We start from the raw sequence: 16,776 nt of genomic DNA on the forward strand, positions 1-16,776 counted from the left end.
GACAGCTGATTGCGCAAACGGTGGGTGTGACCTGTCCAGCTCTACATCCACTACTGAATTGATATCCCCTCCAAGAAGGACTGCGCCAGTCAAGACCGTTGCCAATTTCCCTGAAAGTCGTGCAAAAAAAGCCGCCTGTTCCACATTCGGAGCATAGACACTGCACAGCGTCAAATCCCGTCAAGCCTACCCTGCACAGCCGCATACCTCTTATCAGGGTCTACTAACGTCACCAGAGGCTGGAACGGGACCCCCGCCCTCACCCATATTAACACTCCCCTCGCAAAGGCCGAATAAGTAGTATAAAACAATTGACCCCGCCATCTGCGCGGCAAAGCCCGCCCCTCGGATTGGTCAATATGCGTTTCCTGCAGGAAAGCCACTTGGATCCCCCTGCCAACAAGATAGGCATGCACTTTATGTCGTTTCAGCATGGAATTCAGTCCCTGTACATTCCAAGTCACACATTTCAGTTCAGGTTGGGTCCCCATTCGAAAATACATATACATCACTAACCTTTGCGAAAATCCCCAGCGCACTGACATTGACCCTGAATTCCCACGTTCAACCCATCCCCACCTAACCAAGTGGGCAGTGCAATGGACCCCCCCCAACACAGAACAACCCCAACAAACCCTCAGCCCACCCTCCCCCAGAACAGGCGCCAAACTGCTGTTACCCATCCAAACCCCAAACCCCCGCTAGCAGAGGTACTCCGGTAACGACCAGAGGCTCGCAAAGTATGTGAGGTAGAGGGGGTGACCTTGCGCCAACCTAGCTAGGTAAAAAACAGTGTATCCCAGTGCTACAGACCAATCTCGAATATGTCAACCTCCTCACTCCAGCAGCGCCCCGTCCCATGCGCGCCCCCCCAGGCACCCCCCACTCCATCCAGCCCCCCCATCCAAGGAGAAGAGCAATCCCCCTGCCAAGTCTCACAAACATCCCCACATTTTTTACAGGCGCCTCTTTACCATAGGGCCATCTTGCCCCCTCACTGTACATTACGTGGCATCACAGAGAGTCACTCGTCCAGTAGGCCATCAGCAGCCCGGGGTGTGACTTGAGGCAAGCCACCAGAAGCTTCATCTGTGCCCCTGGAGTCCCCCCTCCTCTGATCCCCGCTGCGAACTGGAATCTGCCAGTGAGGGCGCTTCAACCGCCCCGGATATGGCAGAGACCGCCTGCAGGGCTGCCAATCGCTCTAACTCTGTTTGTGATGAAGGCGGTGATCGTTTGGCCAACGTGCGTTTCCGGGCGCGCCGGCTCCTGCGGGGTTTCGGGCGTGGATCAGTCGTCTCCTCCCATTTGCAAGTGCCATCCGTGCCTGCGCGGTACTTCTCCAACCATTGCCAAGCATCCTCCTGCGTGTCACAGAAAGTCGCCACCCCGTCCACCATCACCTTCAGGCGTGCCGGGAACAGTAGTGAGTACTGTACTCCCTCCTCTCGGAGGGCCCTCTTGACCGTCAGGAAGGAGAAGCGGTTCCGCTAAACCTCCTGGGAATAGTCAGGGTAGAGGGAGACAGACTCATTGTCCACCTTGTATAGGCCGGACGCCCCGGCCTGCCGCAAGATGATATCCTGATCTCTAAAGTGCAGCAGTCGCGCAACCACGGGGCGAGGAGGGCGGCCCGGCGCCGGCGGCCGGGCCGGAACTCGATGCGCCCGTTCCAGGGTATAAAAGTGTGTGAGGCCTTCAGGCGTGACCACATCCCTCAACCACGCTTCCAGATAGGCGACCATGTCACTCCCCTCGACTTTTTCTGGCAGAACCTACCACCCGAATGTTGTTGCGCCTATTGCGCCCTTCCTCGTCCTCAGCCCTCCTCTCCAGCTGCTGCACTCTGCACAGTAGGTCGTCCATTGCAGCATCCGTCTCCTTCTGAGCCGGTTCCAGCCGGTCCAACACCAGCTCGGCGCTTTTGACCCGATCGGATAGTTTGTCGTGATCCGCCTTCAACAATCCTATGCTGGTCGACACCTGCGCAATGTCCGGATGGAGCGCGGTCCGGGTATCAGATATGGCTTTAAGGATCTGGTCCATCTGCTGCTGTTGTAGCCCTGCATTTTGGCTTCCATGTAAGCCCAGTTCCTGTGCCCCCTGGGGATCCTCGGCCTGGTCGATCGGCACGTTCCCAGGCACCTTGCGCGCCTTTCCCATTCTTCAGCACTAGGGCCGACCGCCGGCGCCAATACCAACGCCTCAGCACCTTCAGGCGTCCCACGTTGGAGCAGGAACTGCGCGCTCGTCACCCCCCGGTGTGTTTGTAGGGCGAGCAAGCAGGAAGACCACCCCGCCGGCCTCCTATGCGGAGTGGCCCTGGAAGTGGCAACCTCCTATCGTGGCGGGTCTCCAATGTCTTTGACCGCTACCAGTGGGGGAACTCTACCTGTACGGTCTGCCCGCTCCCAGGGTAGTCCACGCCTGATATGCAGGAGCCAACACAGCAGAGCCCCGCAGCAGCTCCGGGCCGGGTCCAGTCCCCCCTCGCCGGTCCGCCAGGTGCGAGTATCTCTCGTCGCCGCTGCGCAGGCGGGCCTATCCACCTCCCTTAGGCCTCTCTTCCCGCTTCTGCAAGTCCGGGCTCCAGATCCCAGCTCCAGACTGCAGCGGGTATGTGCAGCAGTTGATGCCCACCCTCTGCAAATGCAGGACCTTCTCTGCGGCAGGCGGCCCAATCTAAGCCGCAGGAGCGCCTCGTGCTGTGGAACATCCGCTCAAAGCACCCACCTCTCAGGTTCCGGCGCGGCTGTACCACCCGGCCCACCATGACTCCACCACTGAGCACTGCCAACTCTAGTCCAGTCCTCCACAAGGCTCCAACCATCGCCAGCTCTCAGTGCGCCATGTTGCTCTGCCAACGCCCCTCCGCTGGGCCAGCCGCCCCCAGGGCCGCCGCTGTCACGAAGGTGTCTCCTGCGGTGCTAGACAGGAGAATCTGCAGGGGTCCACTAGTGGTGGAGGTCGGTCGCCCCGCCTCCCCAGCCCCCGGCAACACGTCCGCCGGATGCGTAGGGCACCTGCCCAAGGCTGCTCCACCGCTCCAGGCCGGGGGAAGCCGCAGTCAATCCCCAGATAGCGCAGGGACGGTCAGGGCCCTCACACGCTGCACGGCGGGGCAATGGGTGCAGCCAGCAGGCCGCGGGTGGGCTCCGCTGGCGCTGCTTTATGTACAGTTTATGGCGATAGCGGGTGGGCTCCACTTTACGTCTTTCACAAGGGGGGGGGGTCGCCGCAGGCTCGCACGGCCCCCCAGGCACCACTCGTCGCCCACTTTACAATGTCCCACCAGCTCGCCCGCCAGCTGCTAGAGCCTCCTCCGTCCGGTCATTCGAAGCGGCGGTACCTCCAGGTGCCCTCCAGGTACAGGCTGCGCACGTCGGCCTCAGGTGCACTCGAGATCGGGGATTCACCGCTGGCTGCGGGCCCAATCAAGATGGCCGGGTCCCCAGGCGGAGCCTCTCTCTCTTCCCGTCTTGCAGACGCCCAAGCCGTCCGTTGGCCCCAGGAAGAGTGCTTGGGTGGCGCACTGGAGCAGGGCGCCCACACAGGGTCGGGGCCACCCCCGGAGGAGTCCTATCTGCAGGATAAAGGAGAGATCGGCCCGGAGCTCACGGCTCAGGCGTCCATTCTCGTTGGCGATCTAGCCACGCCCCCAAGTGAGTGAATAGATGATGATGTTTTGAAAGCAGAAGTTTGGAAAAATGTGAATTGAATTAAACATGAAAACTATCTGGTCCAGGAGCTTTTCCTGTTTAAATCAATTTCATTGCTTGATTAATATCTTTAAGGGAGACAGCTACTTGAAATGAGGACAAATCCATGTTGGTGCCAAAGTCTTTCTGAATAGAGGAGATAAATTGTCATATGGCTTCTGGATTTAGATTGGATTCGGGGGTATAAAGTGTAGTATAATATGTTTTGAATTTGTCTAAAATTTCTACATGTTTAAAAGCAGGTTGGGAATTTGCTTTTAGAATGGATTCAATTTTAGTTTGTTCTTTTTTAATTATAAGGTAAGTAGTAAGTAATTTACCTGCTTTGTTTTGACCTCCATAATATCCAGCACTTCCCTTGAGGAGATAGGAGGCAGCATTTTCTGTAGAGAGTTTATTGTAATTAAATGTTTCTACAATGAGGTTATTGAGAGGAAACTTGGAATTAGTGGTTGTATAAACTGTTTCCAAATGTTTAATGCATTTCAGGATATCAAACGCTTTTGAGAGTTAAATTTTGTTTTGGAAAACATAGGAGAGAATACATTTTCTAGCTGATGCTTTAAATAAATTCCATAGAAAATGAAAAGGGAGATTGGAGGAAGAGTTAAGGGTAACAAAATTAGTAGTAAAGTACTCAAATGTGTAAGTAAAAACTGGGTCTAGTAACAAGGCGGTATTGAAACACCATCTTCTATTACCTGTAGTTGTCGGTTACATAAGCTCCAAGAATCAACACAAGATTTTTGGTGAATAATTGTAGTAAATTGCTGATGCATGGCAAATAAAACAAATTTCGTCTTAGAGTTCCAATCTCTACAGGGATCTAAAACTAAATTGCAGTCACCACCAAATATTATATATTTTGTAGCTGTAGGGCCAGCTGTACGACAGATTTTTGCATGTGCAAGTGGGTTTTAGATTCAATTGCGCATGCAAAAAACTTAGGGCCCATACACTAACCCTATTTTGCGAGTCGTTATTTGAATAGCGGCTCGCAAACTAGGGTTAGCGACTCGCTATTAGGAAGGGGCTTTCCAAGGGCGTCCCTTCCCAATAGCGAGTCTGTACCCTATGTAAGAATGTTTTGCCACCGCAATGACAGTTGCAAAACACTTGCAGTTTACCACCCTCTTCAAGAGGGTGGTAAGGCAGTCGCAAACAGGAAGGAGTCCCCAAGGGACCCCTTTCCCTTCCCTTTTGGGAATGCATGCAAAAATATTTTTTAGGGGCAGGCAGTGGTCCCAGGTAATGCATCCGGTTTTCCTTTCCTTTCTTGTGTGTGCATCGATGTTTGGGGTGCTTCACTTGTGAATTCTGGTCATACGTGCACTCTCTACCCTCATGTGCATGTTGACCTCATGTCCCTAATTTGATTTCAATCTCACGTGCCCACCTCATGCTTTTCAAGATGTGCACTCTGTTGTGTGCACGTGATTCCTCTAGGGTTGCTTCATGGGGCCTTCTGATCTACTTTATCATGCGCACCTACTTTCATTATATCCCTTGCCTTTTTGTCTTGTCACCAGGCCCTACCAACTGTCCTTACTAACATAAAGCAAAGAAAGTTTTTACTGTCTTCAAATGTTTATGATTGTATGCATGTAAAAAGTACTTTTTGATTGCTATTGTATTGCCTCAAGTTGAAAAGCTAACTGCTTTTTCAACCCAAGTTTTAGCCACTAGCTCCCTACAAGACACGCCCCAGTGGACCTGCGCACTCCAAGCCCAGCCCATTCAGACCACCAGGGCACCACTGAATGCCCACACCATCACTAACCCGGGTCAAGACCACCCCCCTCGTATGGACCTCAAACCAGCAAAGTGCGCACTCCTCTGCATTTTCCCCAACGTAAAGGCAAAAAGTAGTAAACATTGCCAAGAGAAGCACTTGCAAATGAAAGAACTATAACACACAAAGAGGGGAGAAAAAAGACACTGAGGGGCTCATACTTGCCTTACTCTAGAATCACATCACAAAAGTTGGCATGACAACCTGCTTTTGCTTGAAACCAGCTGTTTTCAAGCACACATGCACCAATGTATTTCTTGCTACCTGCTACTACTATAATTCCAGAACAAAAGGCAATTCCATGAATTGGACGAGGTAGGCTCACTCACTTAATGTGACATGCTTCATCATTTATATCAACAAAGAAGACTAGCTCTGTATGACTTTATGGTTGGTACTCTGACTAGTTTTGTCAGTGGACACCTTGTAGGTGTATTCATGAAGCCCTCACCCACCAACCTAGTTGGTGGCATGCTTCATCATCGGGCCCACCCAGTAACACCTAATGTGTCCCGGGTGTGCTTCAATGCCTGATTACAGCGGAGCTGGTATGTTACTGAGAGTGCAGTGTAGGGTGTTGGTGACGTGACAGTTAAAACGGCTTGGCGAGGGTCCCAGTACCCGAGGGTAAATTAAATTTTAATGACTGGGCCGCCGTCACCGGTTAAAAATAAGGCAAGAGGATATTTTGGTGGTGAGTTACGACCTCCTACATCCGTTATTGGTCGAAATGTTTCAGCCAGTGCCTTAGGATTAATCTGGCTTTCCTCAGGACCTATTTAAAAGAGTCCTGGTGCAAGCTAAAAAAGGTGGGTAGGTGTAATACAGACTATGTGTTACACTCGCGAAAGTGTTTTTCTAGGTGTGAGAGGGGGATTCCCTTCTCATGCATAGGCTGGTCAACCCCTTGTCGCTTCACTCCTGGAAGCACTGGCTGCTAATTCCCAGCGTATGCCAGATTCCCAGCTTTGTTGGGGGCAATAGACTGCACACATGCCCCACTTGTGCCCCCTACGGATACTGCACACCACTACCGTAACAGAAAACACACACATTTCATCAAGGTGCAGCAATAGTGGACCACTGGGGACTCTTCACCAATGTCGTCACCAACAACCCAGGCAGCGTGCATGATTCCTTCATCTTCTAACAGACCATCATCAACCAGCGCTTCCAGGATGGCACATATGGGACGGTACTGCTCGTTGGTAAGTACCAAGCCAACACAGCACAATGCCTCCAAAGCACAATGCACAACTGTGGGGATGCACATGTGAACAAACTACATGCAACATGTCAAACTACACGAACACCTACGAGACACGACCACAAGACTCCGTGGTCATCCTGGCCTACCCCTGCACCCTATACAGACTGGTGGTGTAGTTGGTTCCATGTTAAAATATGGATAGTAAAACATATCGATGAAAAAAATATTGATGTGAAAATATTGATAACAAGAACATCGACTTCTAATACATAAACAGGTAAGTGCAATAATATCGACACACAAATATTGATGTAAAAAATATAAGTAAAAAATATCGACTTAAAAAAATTACATAGCAAATAAAATTAAATAATATTATTATTAACAAAATAAATTACATGTAATATATATTTTAACTAATATAACTAATAAACTTAATTTAATACATATAAACACAAAAAAGTGTACATATACATATATTTACTTAAATACATTTTAACTATTATCTTTATTTGATTTATAAACTTTGCAAATTATATAAAATATACACATATATAAATAATTTAAAATCTAATAAAATATTCTATATTTAAAATACACATTAAACTATTAAAAAAATAATAAAACATAACATTTAATAAAAAAATAAACACAATAGTAGTGCAAATGTTTGATAGCGAGGGGGTAAAAATTACTATTCCCACTCCAGTCAGTGCAATAGTAGGGAAATCGTTGGATAGCGTAGGGGTAGCAATTACTATTCCCACTCCAGTGACTGCAACAGTAAGGAAAGCGTTGGATAGCATAGGGGTAAAAATTACTATTCCCACTCCAGTGAGTGCAACAGTAGGGAAAGCGTTGGATAGCGTAGGGGTAAAAATGACTATTCCCACTCCAGTGAGTGCAACAGTAGGGAAAGCGTTGGAGAGCGTAGGCGTAAAAATTACTATTCCCACTCTAGTGAGTGCAACAGTAAGGAAAGCGTTGGATAGCGTAGGGGTAAAAATTACTATTCCCACTCCAGTGAGTGCGACTGTAGGGAAAGCGTTGTATAGCGTAGGGGTAAAAATGACTATTCCCGCTCCAGTGAGTGCCACAGTAGGGAAAGCGTTGGATAGCGTAGGGGTAAAAATGACTATTCCCGCTCCAGTGAGTGCAACAGTAGGGAAAGCGCTGGATAGCGTAGGGGTAAAAATTACTTTTCCCACTCCAGTGAGTGCAACAGTAGGGAAAGTGCTGGATAGAGTAAGGGTAAAATTTACTAATCCCACTCTAGTGAGTGCAACAGTAGGGAAAGCGTTTAATAGCGTGGGGGTAAAAATTACTATTCCCACTCCAGTGAGTGCAACAGTAGGGAAAGCGCTGGATAGCGTAGGGGTAACAATTACTATTCCTACTCCAGTGAGTGCAACGGTAGGGAAAGCGTTGGATAGCGGCGGGGTAAAAATGACTATTGCCACTCCAGTGAGTACAACAGTAGGGAAAGCGTTTGATAGCGGAGGGCTAAACATTTCTATTCCCACTCCAGTGAGTGCAACAGTAGGGAAAGCGGTGGCTGCGGAGGAGTAAAAATTACTATTCCCACTCCAGTGAGTGCAACAGTTGGGAAAGCGCTGGATAGCGTAGCGGTAAAAATTACTATTCCCACTCCAGTGAGTGCAACAGTAAGGAAAGAATTGGATAGCTTAGGGGTAAAAATGACTATTCCCACCCCAGTGAGTGCAACATTAGGGAAAGCGTTGGATAGCGTAGGGGTAAAAATTACTATTCCCACTCCAGTGAGTGCGACTGTAGGGAAAGCGTTGTATAGCGTAGGCGTAAAAATGACTATTCCCGCTCCAGTGAGTGTGACAGTAGGGAAAGCGCTGGATAGCGTAGGGGTAAAAATTACTTTTCCCACTCCAGTGAGTGCAACAGTAGGGAAAGCGCTGGATAGCGTAGGGGTAAAAATGACTATTCTCACTCTAGTGAGTGCAACAGTAGGGAAAGCGTTGAATAGCGTGGAGGTAAAAATTACTATTCCCACTCCAGTGAGTGCAACAGTAGGGAAAGCGCTGGATAGCGTAGGGGTAACAATTACTATTCCTACTCCAGTGAGTGCAACAGTAGGGAAATTGTTGGATAGCGGCGGGGTAAAAATTACTATTGCCACTCCAGTGAGTACAACAGTAGGGAAAGCGTTTAAAAGCGGAGGGCTGAACATGTATATTCCCACTCCAGTGAGTGCAACAGTAGGAAAAGCGTTGGATAGCGGAGGAGTAAAACTTACTATTCCCACTCCAGTGAGTGCAACAGTTGGGAAAGCACTGGATAGCGTAGGGATAAAAATTACTATTTCCACTCCAGTGAGTGCAACAGAAAGGAAAGCATTGGATAGCGTAGGGGTAAAAATTACTATTCCCACTCCAGTGAGTGCAACAGTAGGGAAAGCGTTGGGTAACGTAGGAGTAAAAATTACTATTCCCACTCCAGTGAGTGCAACAGTAGGGAAAGCGCTGGATAGCGTACGGGTGAAAATTACTATTCCCACTCCAGTGAGTACAACAGTAGGGAAAGCACTGGATAGCGGAGGGGTAAAAATTACTATTCCCACTCCAGTGAGTGCAACAGTAGGAAAAGGGTTGGATCCCACAACAATAAAAAAACAAAACCATCAACGTGTTTATTAAATTTAATTTCCAAGATTAACATAATTAATATATAAATTTAAATATATTACTATTAACAAAGATAATAAAAAAAGCATTAATTACACATTAATTAACACTATAATATCCACAACACACCTAAAATTATTTACACAATTAAATGTAATAATTACTAATTAATTAATGGAAATGAAATTTATAAATATGTATTAATTAATCAATAAAAAATGAATTACTTACCATCTTCCACACCATTTACACTTATAAACACCACAACACACACCTAAAATAATTACACAATTACAATGAATAATTACTAATTAATTAATGGAAATTCATTTAAAAATATTTAATAATTAATCAATTAAAAATGGATTACTTACCACCCTTCATACCATTTACACACATATACACCACAACCCACACCTAAAATTAATGGAACAATTAACATAACTAATTATTAATTGATTAATGGAAATTAATTAACAACTAATTAGTAAACTATTATTAATTAAATTGACACATTAATTATTAAATACATTATGTAAACTTAAAATAAATTAATAACTAGGAACATCGTGTGCAAGCTGATCGTTGCATGTTGTGTGTTGCACAACATCTGTGTTCGCACCAGGGCCCCATAGATCCCAGTTCCAGAGGTACCGGCCGATGATGGTGGTGATGTGGCATGTGGCCCACATCCCACTGCAGCAGCAGCAGGAATGGCCCGTAAGAATACCACCATTGACACTTACTGCTCATGAGCACGTCACATTGTAATCGTCCATGGCAATCAAGCGACAGTAGAAAATGTCCAAATGCACTTGATGTATGAATAAAACATTTTTTCAGGTCTCAGCTTGTACTTATGCTTTTTGATGTTACGTTTCCCTGCGTTCCAGTTGTGATTTGACAGGTTGTGCACATTTTCTGAAACAGTTGTGTCCTGTGTTCAAATGTGGTGGGAGTACTGTTTGACCCAGGATGTTGTCACTGCCGGGGTGTACTCCTGATTGTGTGCGTATGCTGTGCGGTGGGTGTGTCGCTCCTGAGGCTATGCTCTGTCTGCCACTGGTCTCCTTCGTGCAGTGTGCCTGTTGGTTCTGTTCTTCCATGGTGCTTGGATTTTGTGGTGTACATGTTGTCCTCTGCAGTTGGCCAGGGAGCATTCTTCATACTCCGCTGTTGATGATTTTTGTTCAGTGGCATTTTCCATGTGCTGTTCTTGTACTATTTTCCCGCATTGCGCGTGAGTATTGCTTCCCTTGCGCTGGTTGTCACTGATTTCTTATCACGCTTGATGCTGAAAGTTGCGTTACGCTACTCTTGCGGTAGTTATCAGACGTTCTTGTGAATATACCCCTAAGTGGCAAGGGTGCTGGGTGAAAGAAGTCTACTAAAGCTATAACAGAAGTGGAGGACAAACGACCTGTGTGTTTTAGGTGTGGTAATAAGGAACATATGGCCAGGGATAAAAATTGTCCTGTGATTAAATCAAAGTGTGCTTACAGTGAAATCATAGGCCATTTTGAAAAGATTTGCGGGAAGAAGAATAACAATGAAAATGAGGATGACGCAGAAGGAGAGAATGAACCTTCGTGTAATGAGGGGGTACTAAGTATTGAAACTGCTGTTTTAGATGTGAATGTTAACTCCAAGAAGAAGCTTATGTTTCATATAAACATAGAGGTGTACAGATATAAATCGTACCTGACTCTGGGTCACCATATACAATATTGCAACGTTCTGTGTGGGAGGACAAGTGCTCAGCAGTTTTTGGTGACCGTTTGAACTCAACAGATATACACCCAGTTACATTTACAGGAGAAAGGATCCCTATGGTTTGATTCATAGAAGTCCAGTTTAAATTTAAAAACAGGATAGCCCAAGAGAAATTGTATGTAGCTTAAAAAGGACCATCTGTACTTGGGTGGGTGGATCAGGCGGCGTTAGGTATTAGCCTTCTCCCCATTAGGAGAGACCAAGTAATGTTACTAAGTGAACCAACAGTGCCTATGGAGGAAGTGATTAAGAACCAATTACCGGGCGTATTTGCCGGTAAAAGGGGTTCAATGCCAATCTGTCATAAAGTAAGGAACATACCCTTATATGTAAGGGAGAGTGTCATGGAAGAGTGTGATGCCTTGGATACTAAAGGTATAATCGAACCTGTAGAGAGTGCAGAGTGGTTGGCTCCCTTGGTCAAAGCCTGGGGCCCGATGGCCATTTACAGTTATGCATTGACCTCAGCTAATTGAATAAAAACATCCTTAGTGACAAGTTTCCCTTATGTTGGAATGAGGAACTTTTGTCACAATCCAAGGGGATGCAATGGTTTTCGACAATAGTCTAACGTTGACCTATCACAAGGGCCAATTACATACATCCAGCAGGGACCTTAGGGTGTTCATCACCCCTTTCAGATACTATTGATTTGTTGCGTGATTTTGCCTTGCGTCTGCGGCTGTGGTATTTCAGAGTCTAATTCGCAAAATATTTAAAGGGGTCAAAGGGGTGATGTACTTCCAAGACGATATACTGGTGATGGGCTGAGACAAACAAAAGCATGATTCAAGGTTAAAGTTGGTGTTAGAGAACTGAAGGACTGACTGCAGAATTAAAGAAATGCACATTCATTTAACAACAACTATTGCTATATTTTACTAGTAAATAGGCAGTCACAAGTGTAGTTGTCTTGCATGCATATTTGAATGATGCAGCAGGTGCAGTGGCACCGGCCCAAAAGTTATCAGAACTCCTCTAAACACCTAATGTTGCTATATTTTACAACTAAACAAGCAGTCACAAGTGCAGTTATCTACCAAGCGCTAGGACCATGATTTAAATAGTGCAACAGGTGAAGTGGCACTGGGACCAAATGCCCCGGGCATCCCTCTAAACTCCAATTATTGCTATATTTTATTGCTAAACAGGCAACCACAAATGCAGTTAACTTGCATACAACAGGGTCATGATTTGAATGGCACAGCAGGTGTAGTAGCACCAGGCACAAACGTTGTCAGAACTCCTCTAAACAAATAATATTGCTATATTTGACTACTAAACAGGCAGTCACAATTGCAGTTACCTTGCAGTTAAAAGAGACTTAATTTGAATGGTGTAGCAGGTGCAGGGGCACTGGGGCCAAAAGCTCTAGGTACCCCACTATTCCCATATTATTGCTAAATGTTACTACTAAACAAGACAATCACAAGTGCATTCATCTAATAGGCAACAGAGTCATGATTTGAATGGAGCAGTAGCACCAAGACCAAAAGCTCTAGGCACTCCACTAAACACCTAGGGGCAGATTTACAAGCCCCTTGCGCCACTTTTGCGTCACTTTTAACATGGGAAAAGTGACACAAAAGTGGCGCAGGGGCTTGTAACCCCCCCCCCTATTATTACTATATTTTACTACTAAACAGGCAGTCATAAGTGCAGTTACCTTTCAGACAACAGGGTCATGATTTGAATGGTGCAGCAGGTGCAGTAGCACCTGGCCCAATATTTATCGGAACTCCTCTAAACACATAATATTGCTATATTTGACTACTAAACAGTCATAATTGCAGTTACCTTGCAGTTAAATGGGACTTAATTTGATTGGTGCAGCAGGTGCAGTGGTACTGGGGCCAAAAGCTCTAGGGACCTCATTAAACCCAGATTATTGCTCATGTTTTTACTTCTTAACAAGACAATTGCAAGTGCATTTATCTAGTAGGCAAAAGGGTCATGATTTGAATGGTGGAGAATATGCAGTAGCACCAGGAACAAAAGCTCTAGACACCCCGCTAAGCACCTAATATTACTATATTTTACTACTAAAATCACAAGTGCATTTACCTTGCAGACAACTTCACCATGATTTGAATGGTGCAGCAGGTACAGTGGCACCGGGCCCACATTTTGTGAGAACTCCTCTAAACTCCTAATATTGCTATATTTTACAACTATTCAGGCAGACACAATGTAGTTATCTTGCAGTTAAACGGGGCTTCATATGAGTGGTGCAGCAGGTGCAGTGGCACCAAGGCTAAAAAATCTAGGGACCTCACTAAATGCAGAATATTGCTAAATTTTACTACTAAACAGGCAGTCACAAGTGAAGTTATCTAGCAGGCACTAGGGCCATGATTTCAATGGTGCTGCAGATGCAGTGGCACTGGGGCCAAAAGTTGTCAGAACTCCTCTGAACACCAAACATTGCTACATATAACTACTAAATAAGCAGTCACAAGCAGTGGCGGCTAGTGAACTTTTAAAGTAGTGGGGCGTACTGAATTTAGTTATACAGCTGAGGGAAGGGAATTCACCACAACGCTCGTGCGTGCACCGGGCCCGACGGAGGGGGCATGAGTAACTGCTTCAGATAATCCATAGTTTCCTAATCAGAGCAGAACCATCTCTGGAACACGTGAATCATTCACGTGTTCCAGAGATGGTTCTGCTCTGATTAGGAAACTATGGATTATCTGAAGCAGTTACTCATGCCCCCTCCGTCGGGCCCTGGCCCACGGCCGGCTCCCATTACCTGAAAATAGCACTGCAGTGCCCCAAGCGGGGAATACCATGTGTCTGCGCCGATCACGGCCAGCATGACGGGAGGGGGTCGCGGGGTGGGGGGGGGGGGGGTGTTGCGGGGGGTGGGTTTAATTTAATTTTGCCCGTGAAGACTGGATTACGAGCCAAGGTGGCTCTGGGACCAGGCACCAAATCAGTGTCTGGAACGACCCAGCCTGCCTTTAAGGCCCTGCGGCGACAGGGGCAGCTGGAGAGCCTGAGGTCGGGAACACCTGATCCCGCTGGTGCCGTCCTGGGACCAGTTGCACACTGCTGGCCTGGATGTGAGGCCCAAGAACGTGAAGGGCGCTGTGCTGCTCGGCGGGGGCAGCCTGGGCCCGGTGCCACCACCACCACCTACCACAGGGTTCGGCTGGAGGCCTGAGAGGGAACATCAGTAGCGGCTGTGGTGCTGGGTGCTGGCCCTTCCCATCGGGACTTCACTGCACCTGACGCTGTTGTAAAACCGAGTCGGCAACTGGCTGTACTGTGGTAAATCACTTATGGTTGGTGGCACCTAGTGTAGATGCCAACTCTCAGCGCACAACCTTGATTGAAACCAATAAGTTTCTTAAATGAATCATTCCAAGTTGCAGTTAAAGATTAAATCAAGTTCATCATTGATCATCCATGTTTAATTTCACATGTGTTGTTTGTTCAAATCAATGAGATAAACATGTCATGCATGTATCCGATATCACAAAGTATGAATGCACATATTTCCCAATGCATTTCGGATACTAGATCCTTCATCAGGGGAATCCTAAAAATAAAATAAGTAAACTAAGTATGATCCTCGACGGTGGAACAATATGTACAAACATTTATGTGCCAAAAGATAAATGTAAAAAGATAATCACTGTGAAAGAAATCCAGTCAGGTAGGTGCACGAAAACGTAAGTCAAACGGTGACAAAAAGATACCAGAAACAAACGTACTCATACATGCAAAAATGAAAGATTAGCGCTGTAAGATGAAAGCGAAAAATCATGGTGCTCGGGAAACATAATGTGTAAAGAAATAGCTACTCGCAAATACACCAGCGTCATGCCAACACATAGATAACGAGTCCAGAATCTCCCCAAGGTGAAAGAGTTAAGCTTGCCCGACTGGCGTGAACGTTAACCCGATTTAGAGTGCACTTACGGAAAACTGCAGGCAAGAACGCGCGTCCTGCCGTTTGCGCTCTTCGCCATCAGCTGAGAAGCGTGGTGTTTGGTGAACGCGGAAGTATAACGAAGATACCGAGTAAACATAGAGAAAGGACCAATGGTGTGGCGGCCATGTTAGAGTGGTAAAATAGGACGCTAACCTCGAAGATAGAGGGTTAGTGAGGAAAAACAAATGTTAAGTATCACATCAGTTTCACGTTGTAAATCACTGGATCAAATTTCTTCAGACCATGAAACCATCTGGTCTGAATGATCGGATGGAGTTTCAATGTTATTTATAGTGCAACTTCTTTAACTGATGTGATACTTAACATTCACCTGTGTACTATTTGCTATTATGTTTTAATTTTTCATTTGTCCGTTCATGTCCACTTGACATTTAATATAGCTTCCATATGCTTTTTCTTATTCATTCTTCTAACATTGGTTATGTGTATACCTGCTCACTCTTGTTTTTCCTCACTAACCCTCTATCTTCGAGGTTAGCGTCCTATTTTACCACTCTAACATGGCCGCCACACCATTGGTCCTTTCTCTATGTTTACTCGGTATCTTCGTTATACTTCCGCGTTCACCAAACACCACGCTTCTCAGCTGATGGCGAAGAGCGCAAACGGCAGGACGCGCGTTCTTGCCTGCAGTTTTCCGTAAGTGCACTCTAAATCGGGTTAACGTTCACGCCAGTCGGGCAAGCTTAACTCTTTCACCTTGGGGAGATTCTGGACTCGTTATCTATGTGTTGGCATGACGCTGGTGTATTTGCGAGTAGCTATTTCTTTACACATTATGTTTCCCGAGCACCATGATTTTTCGCTTTCATCTTACAGCGCTAATCTTTCATTTTTGCATGTATGAGTACGTTTGTTTCTGGTATCTTTTTGTCACCGTTTGACTTACGTTTTCGTGCACCTACCTGACTGGATTTCTTTCACAGTGATTATCTTTTTACATTTATCTTTTGGCACATAAATGTTTGTACATATTGTTCCACCGTCGAGGATCATACTTAGTTTACTTATTTTATTTTTAGGATTCCCCTGATGAAGGATCTAGTATCCGAAATGCATTGGGAAATAATGTGCATTCATACTTTGTGATATCGGATACATGCATGACATGTTTATCTCATTGATTTGAACAAACAACACATGTGAAATTAAACATGGATGATCAATGATGAACTTGATTTAATCTTTAACTGCAACTTGGAATGATTCATTTAAGAAACTTATTGGTTTCAATCAAGGTTGTGCGCTGAGAGTTGGCATCTACACTAGGTGCCACCAACCATAAGTGATTTTCACACCTTCTTGTCGGGGGGTGATATCTCCGCAGCACACCACAGAACATCAATTTTGATACATCGAGGAGTGCGTGACCCACACCTTTCTCTTGTACTGTGGTAAAGACAGGCCAGCTGTATTATATATGGGCTACACAGTGACCCACAGACTCCAATGAAGCCCCGGGGAATGGCACGCACTGGCCCTGGTAGGAGCTGCATGGGGCGATCGGCAGATGCCCCAGCTTAGGCCCAGACCTCTCCTACACTATTGGTGTGCAATGCACGTTAGGCCGACCCTCTAATCTTATGTTTCAGCACAATTTAATTTAAATAAATGAAAAAAAAAAAAAAGAACTTACCTTGTCTCCGGGCCGGACTCCTGTGTTG

The sequence above is a fragment of the Lissotriton vulgaris genome, unplaced genomic scaffold, assembly GCF_964263255.1.
Source record: "Lissotriton vulgaris unplaced genomic scaffold, aLisVul1.2 SCAFFOLD_1706, whole genome shotgun sequence".
Classification (NCBI taxonomy): Eukaryota; Metazoa; Chordata; class Amphibia; order Caudata; family Salamandridae; genus Lissotriton; species Lissotriton vulgaris.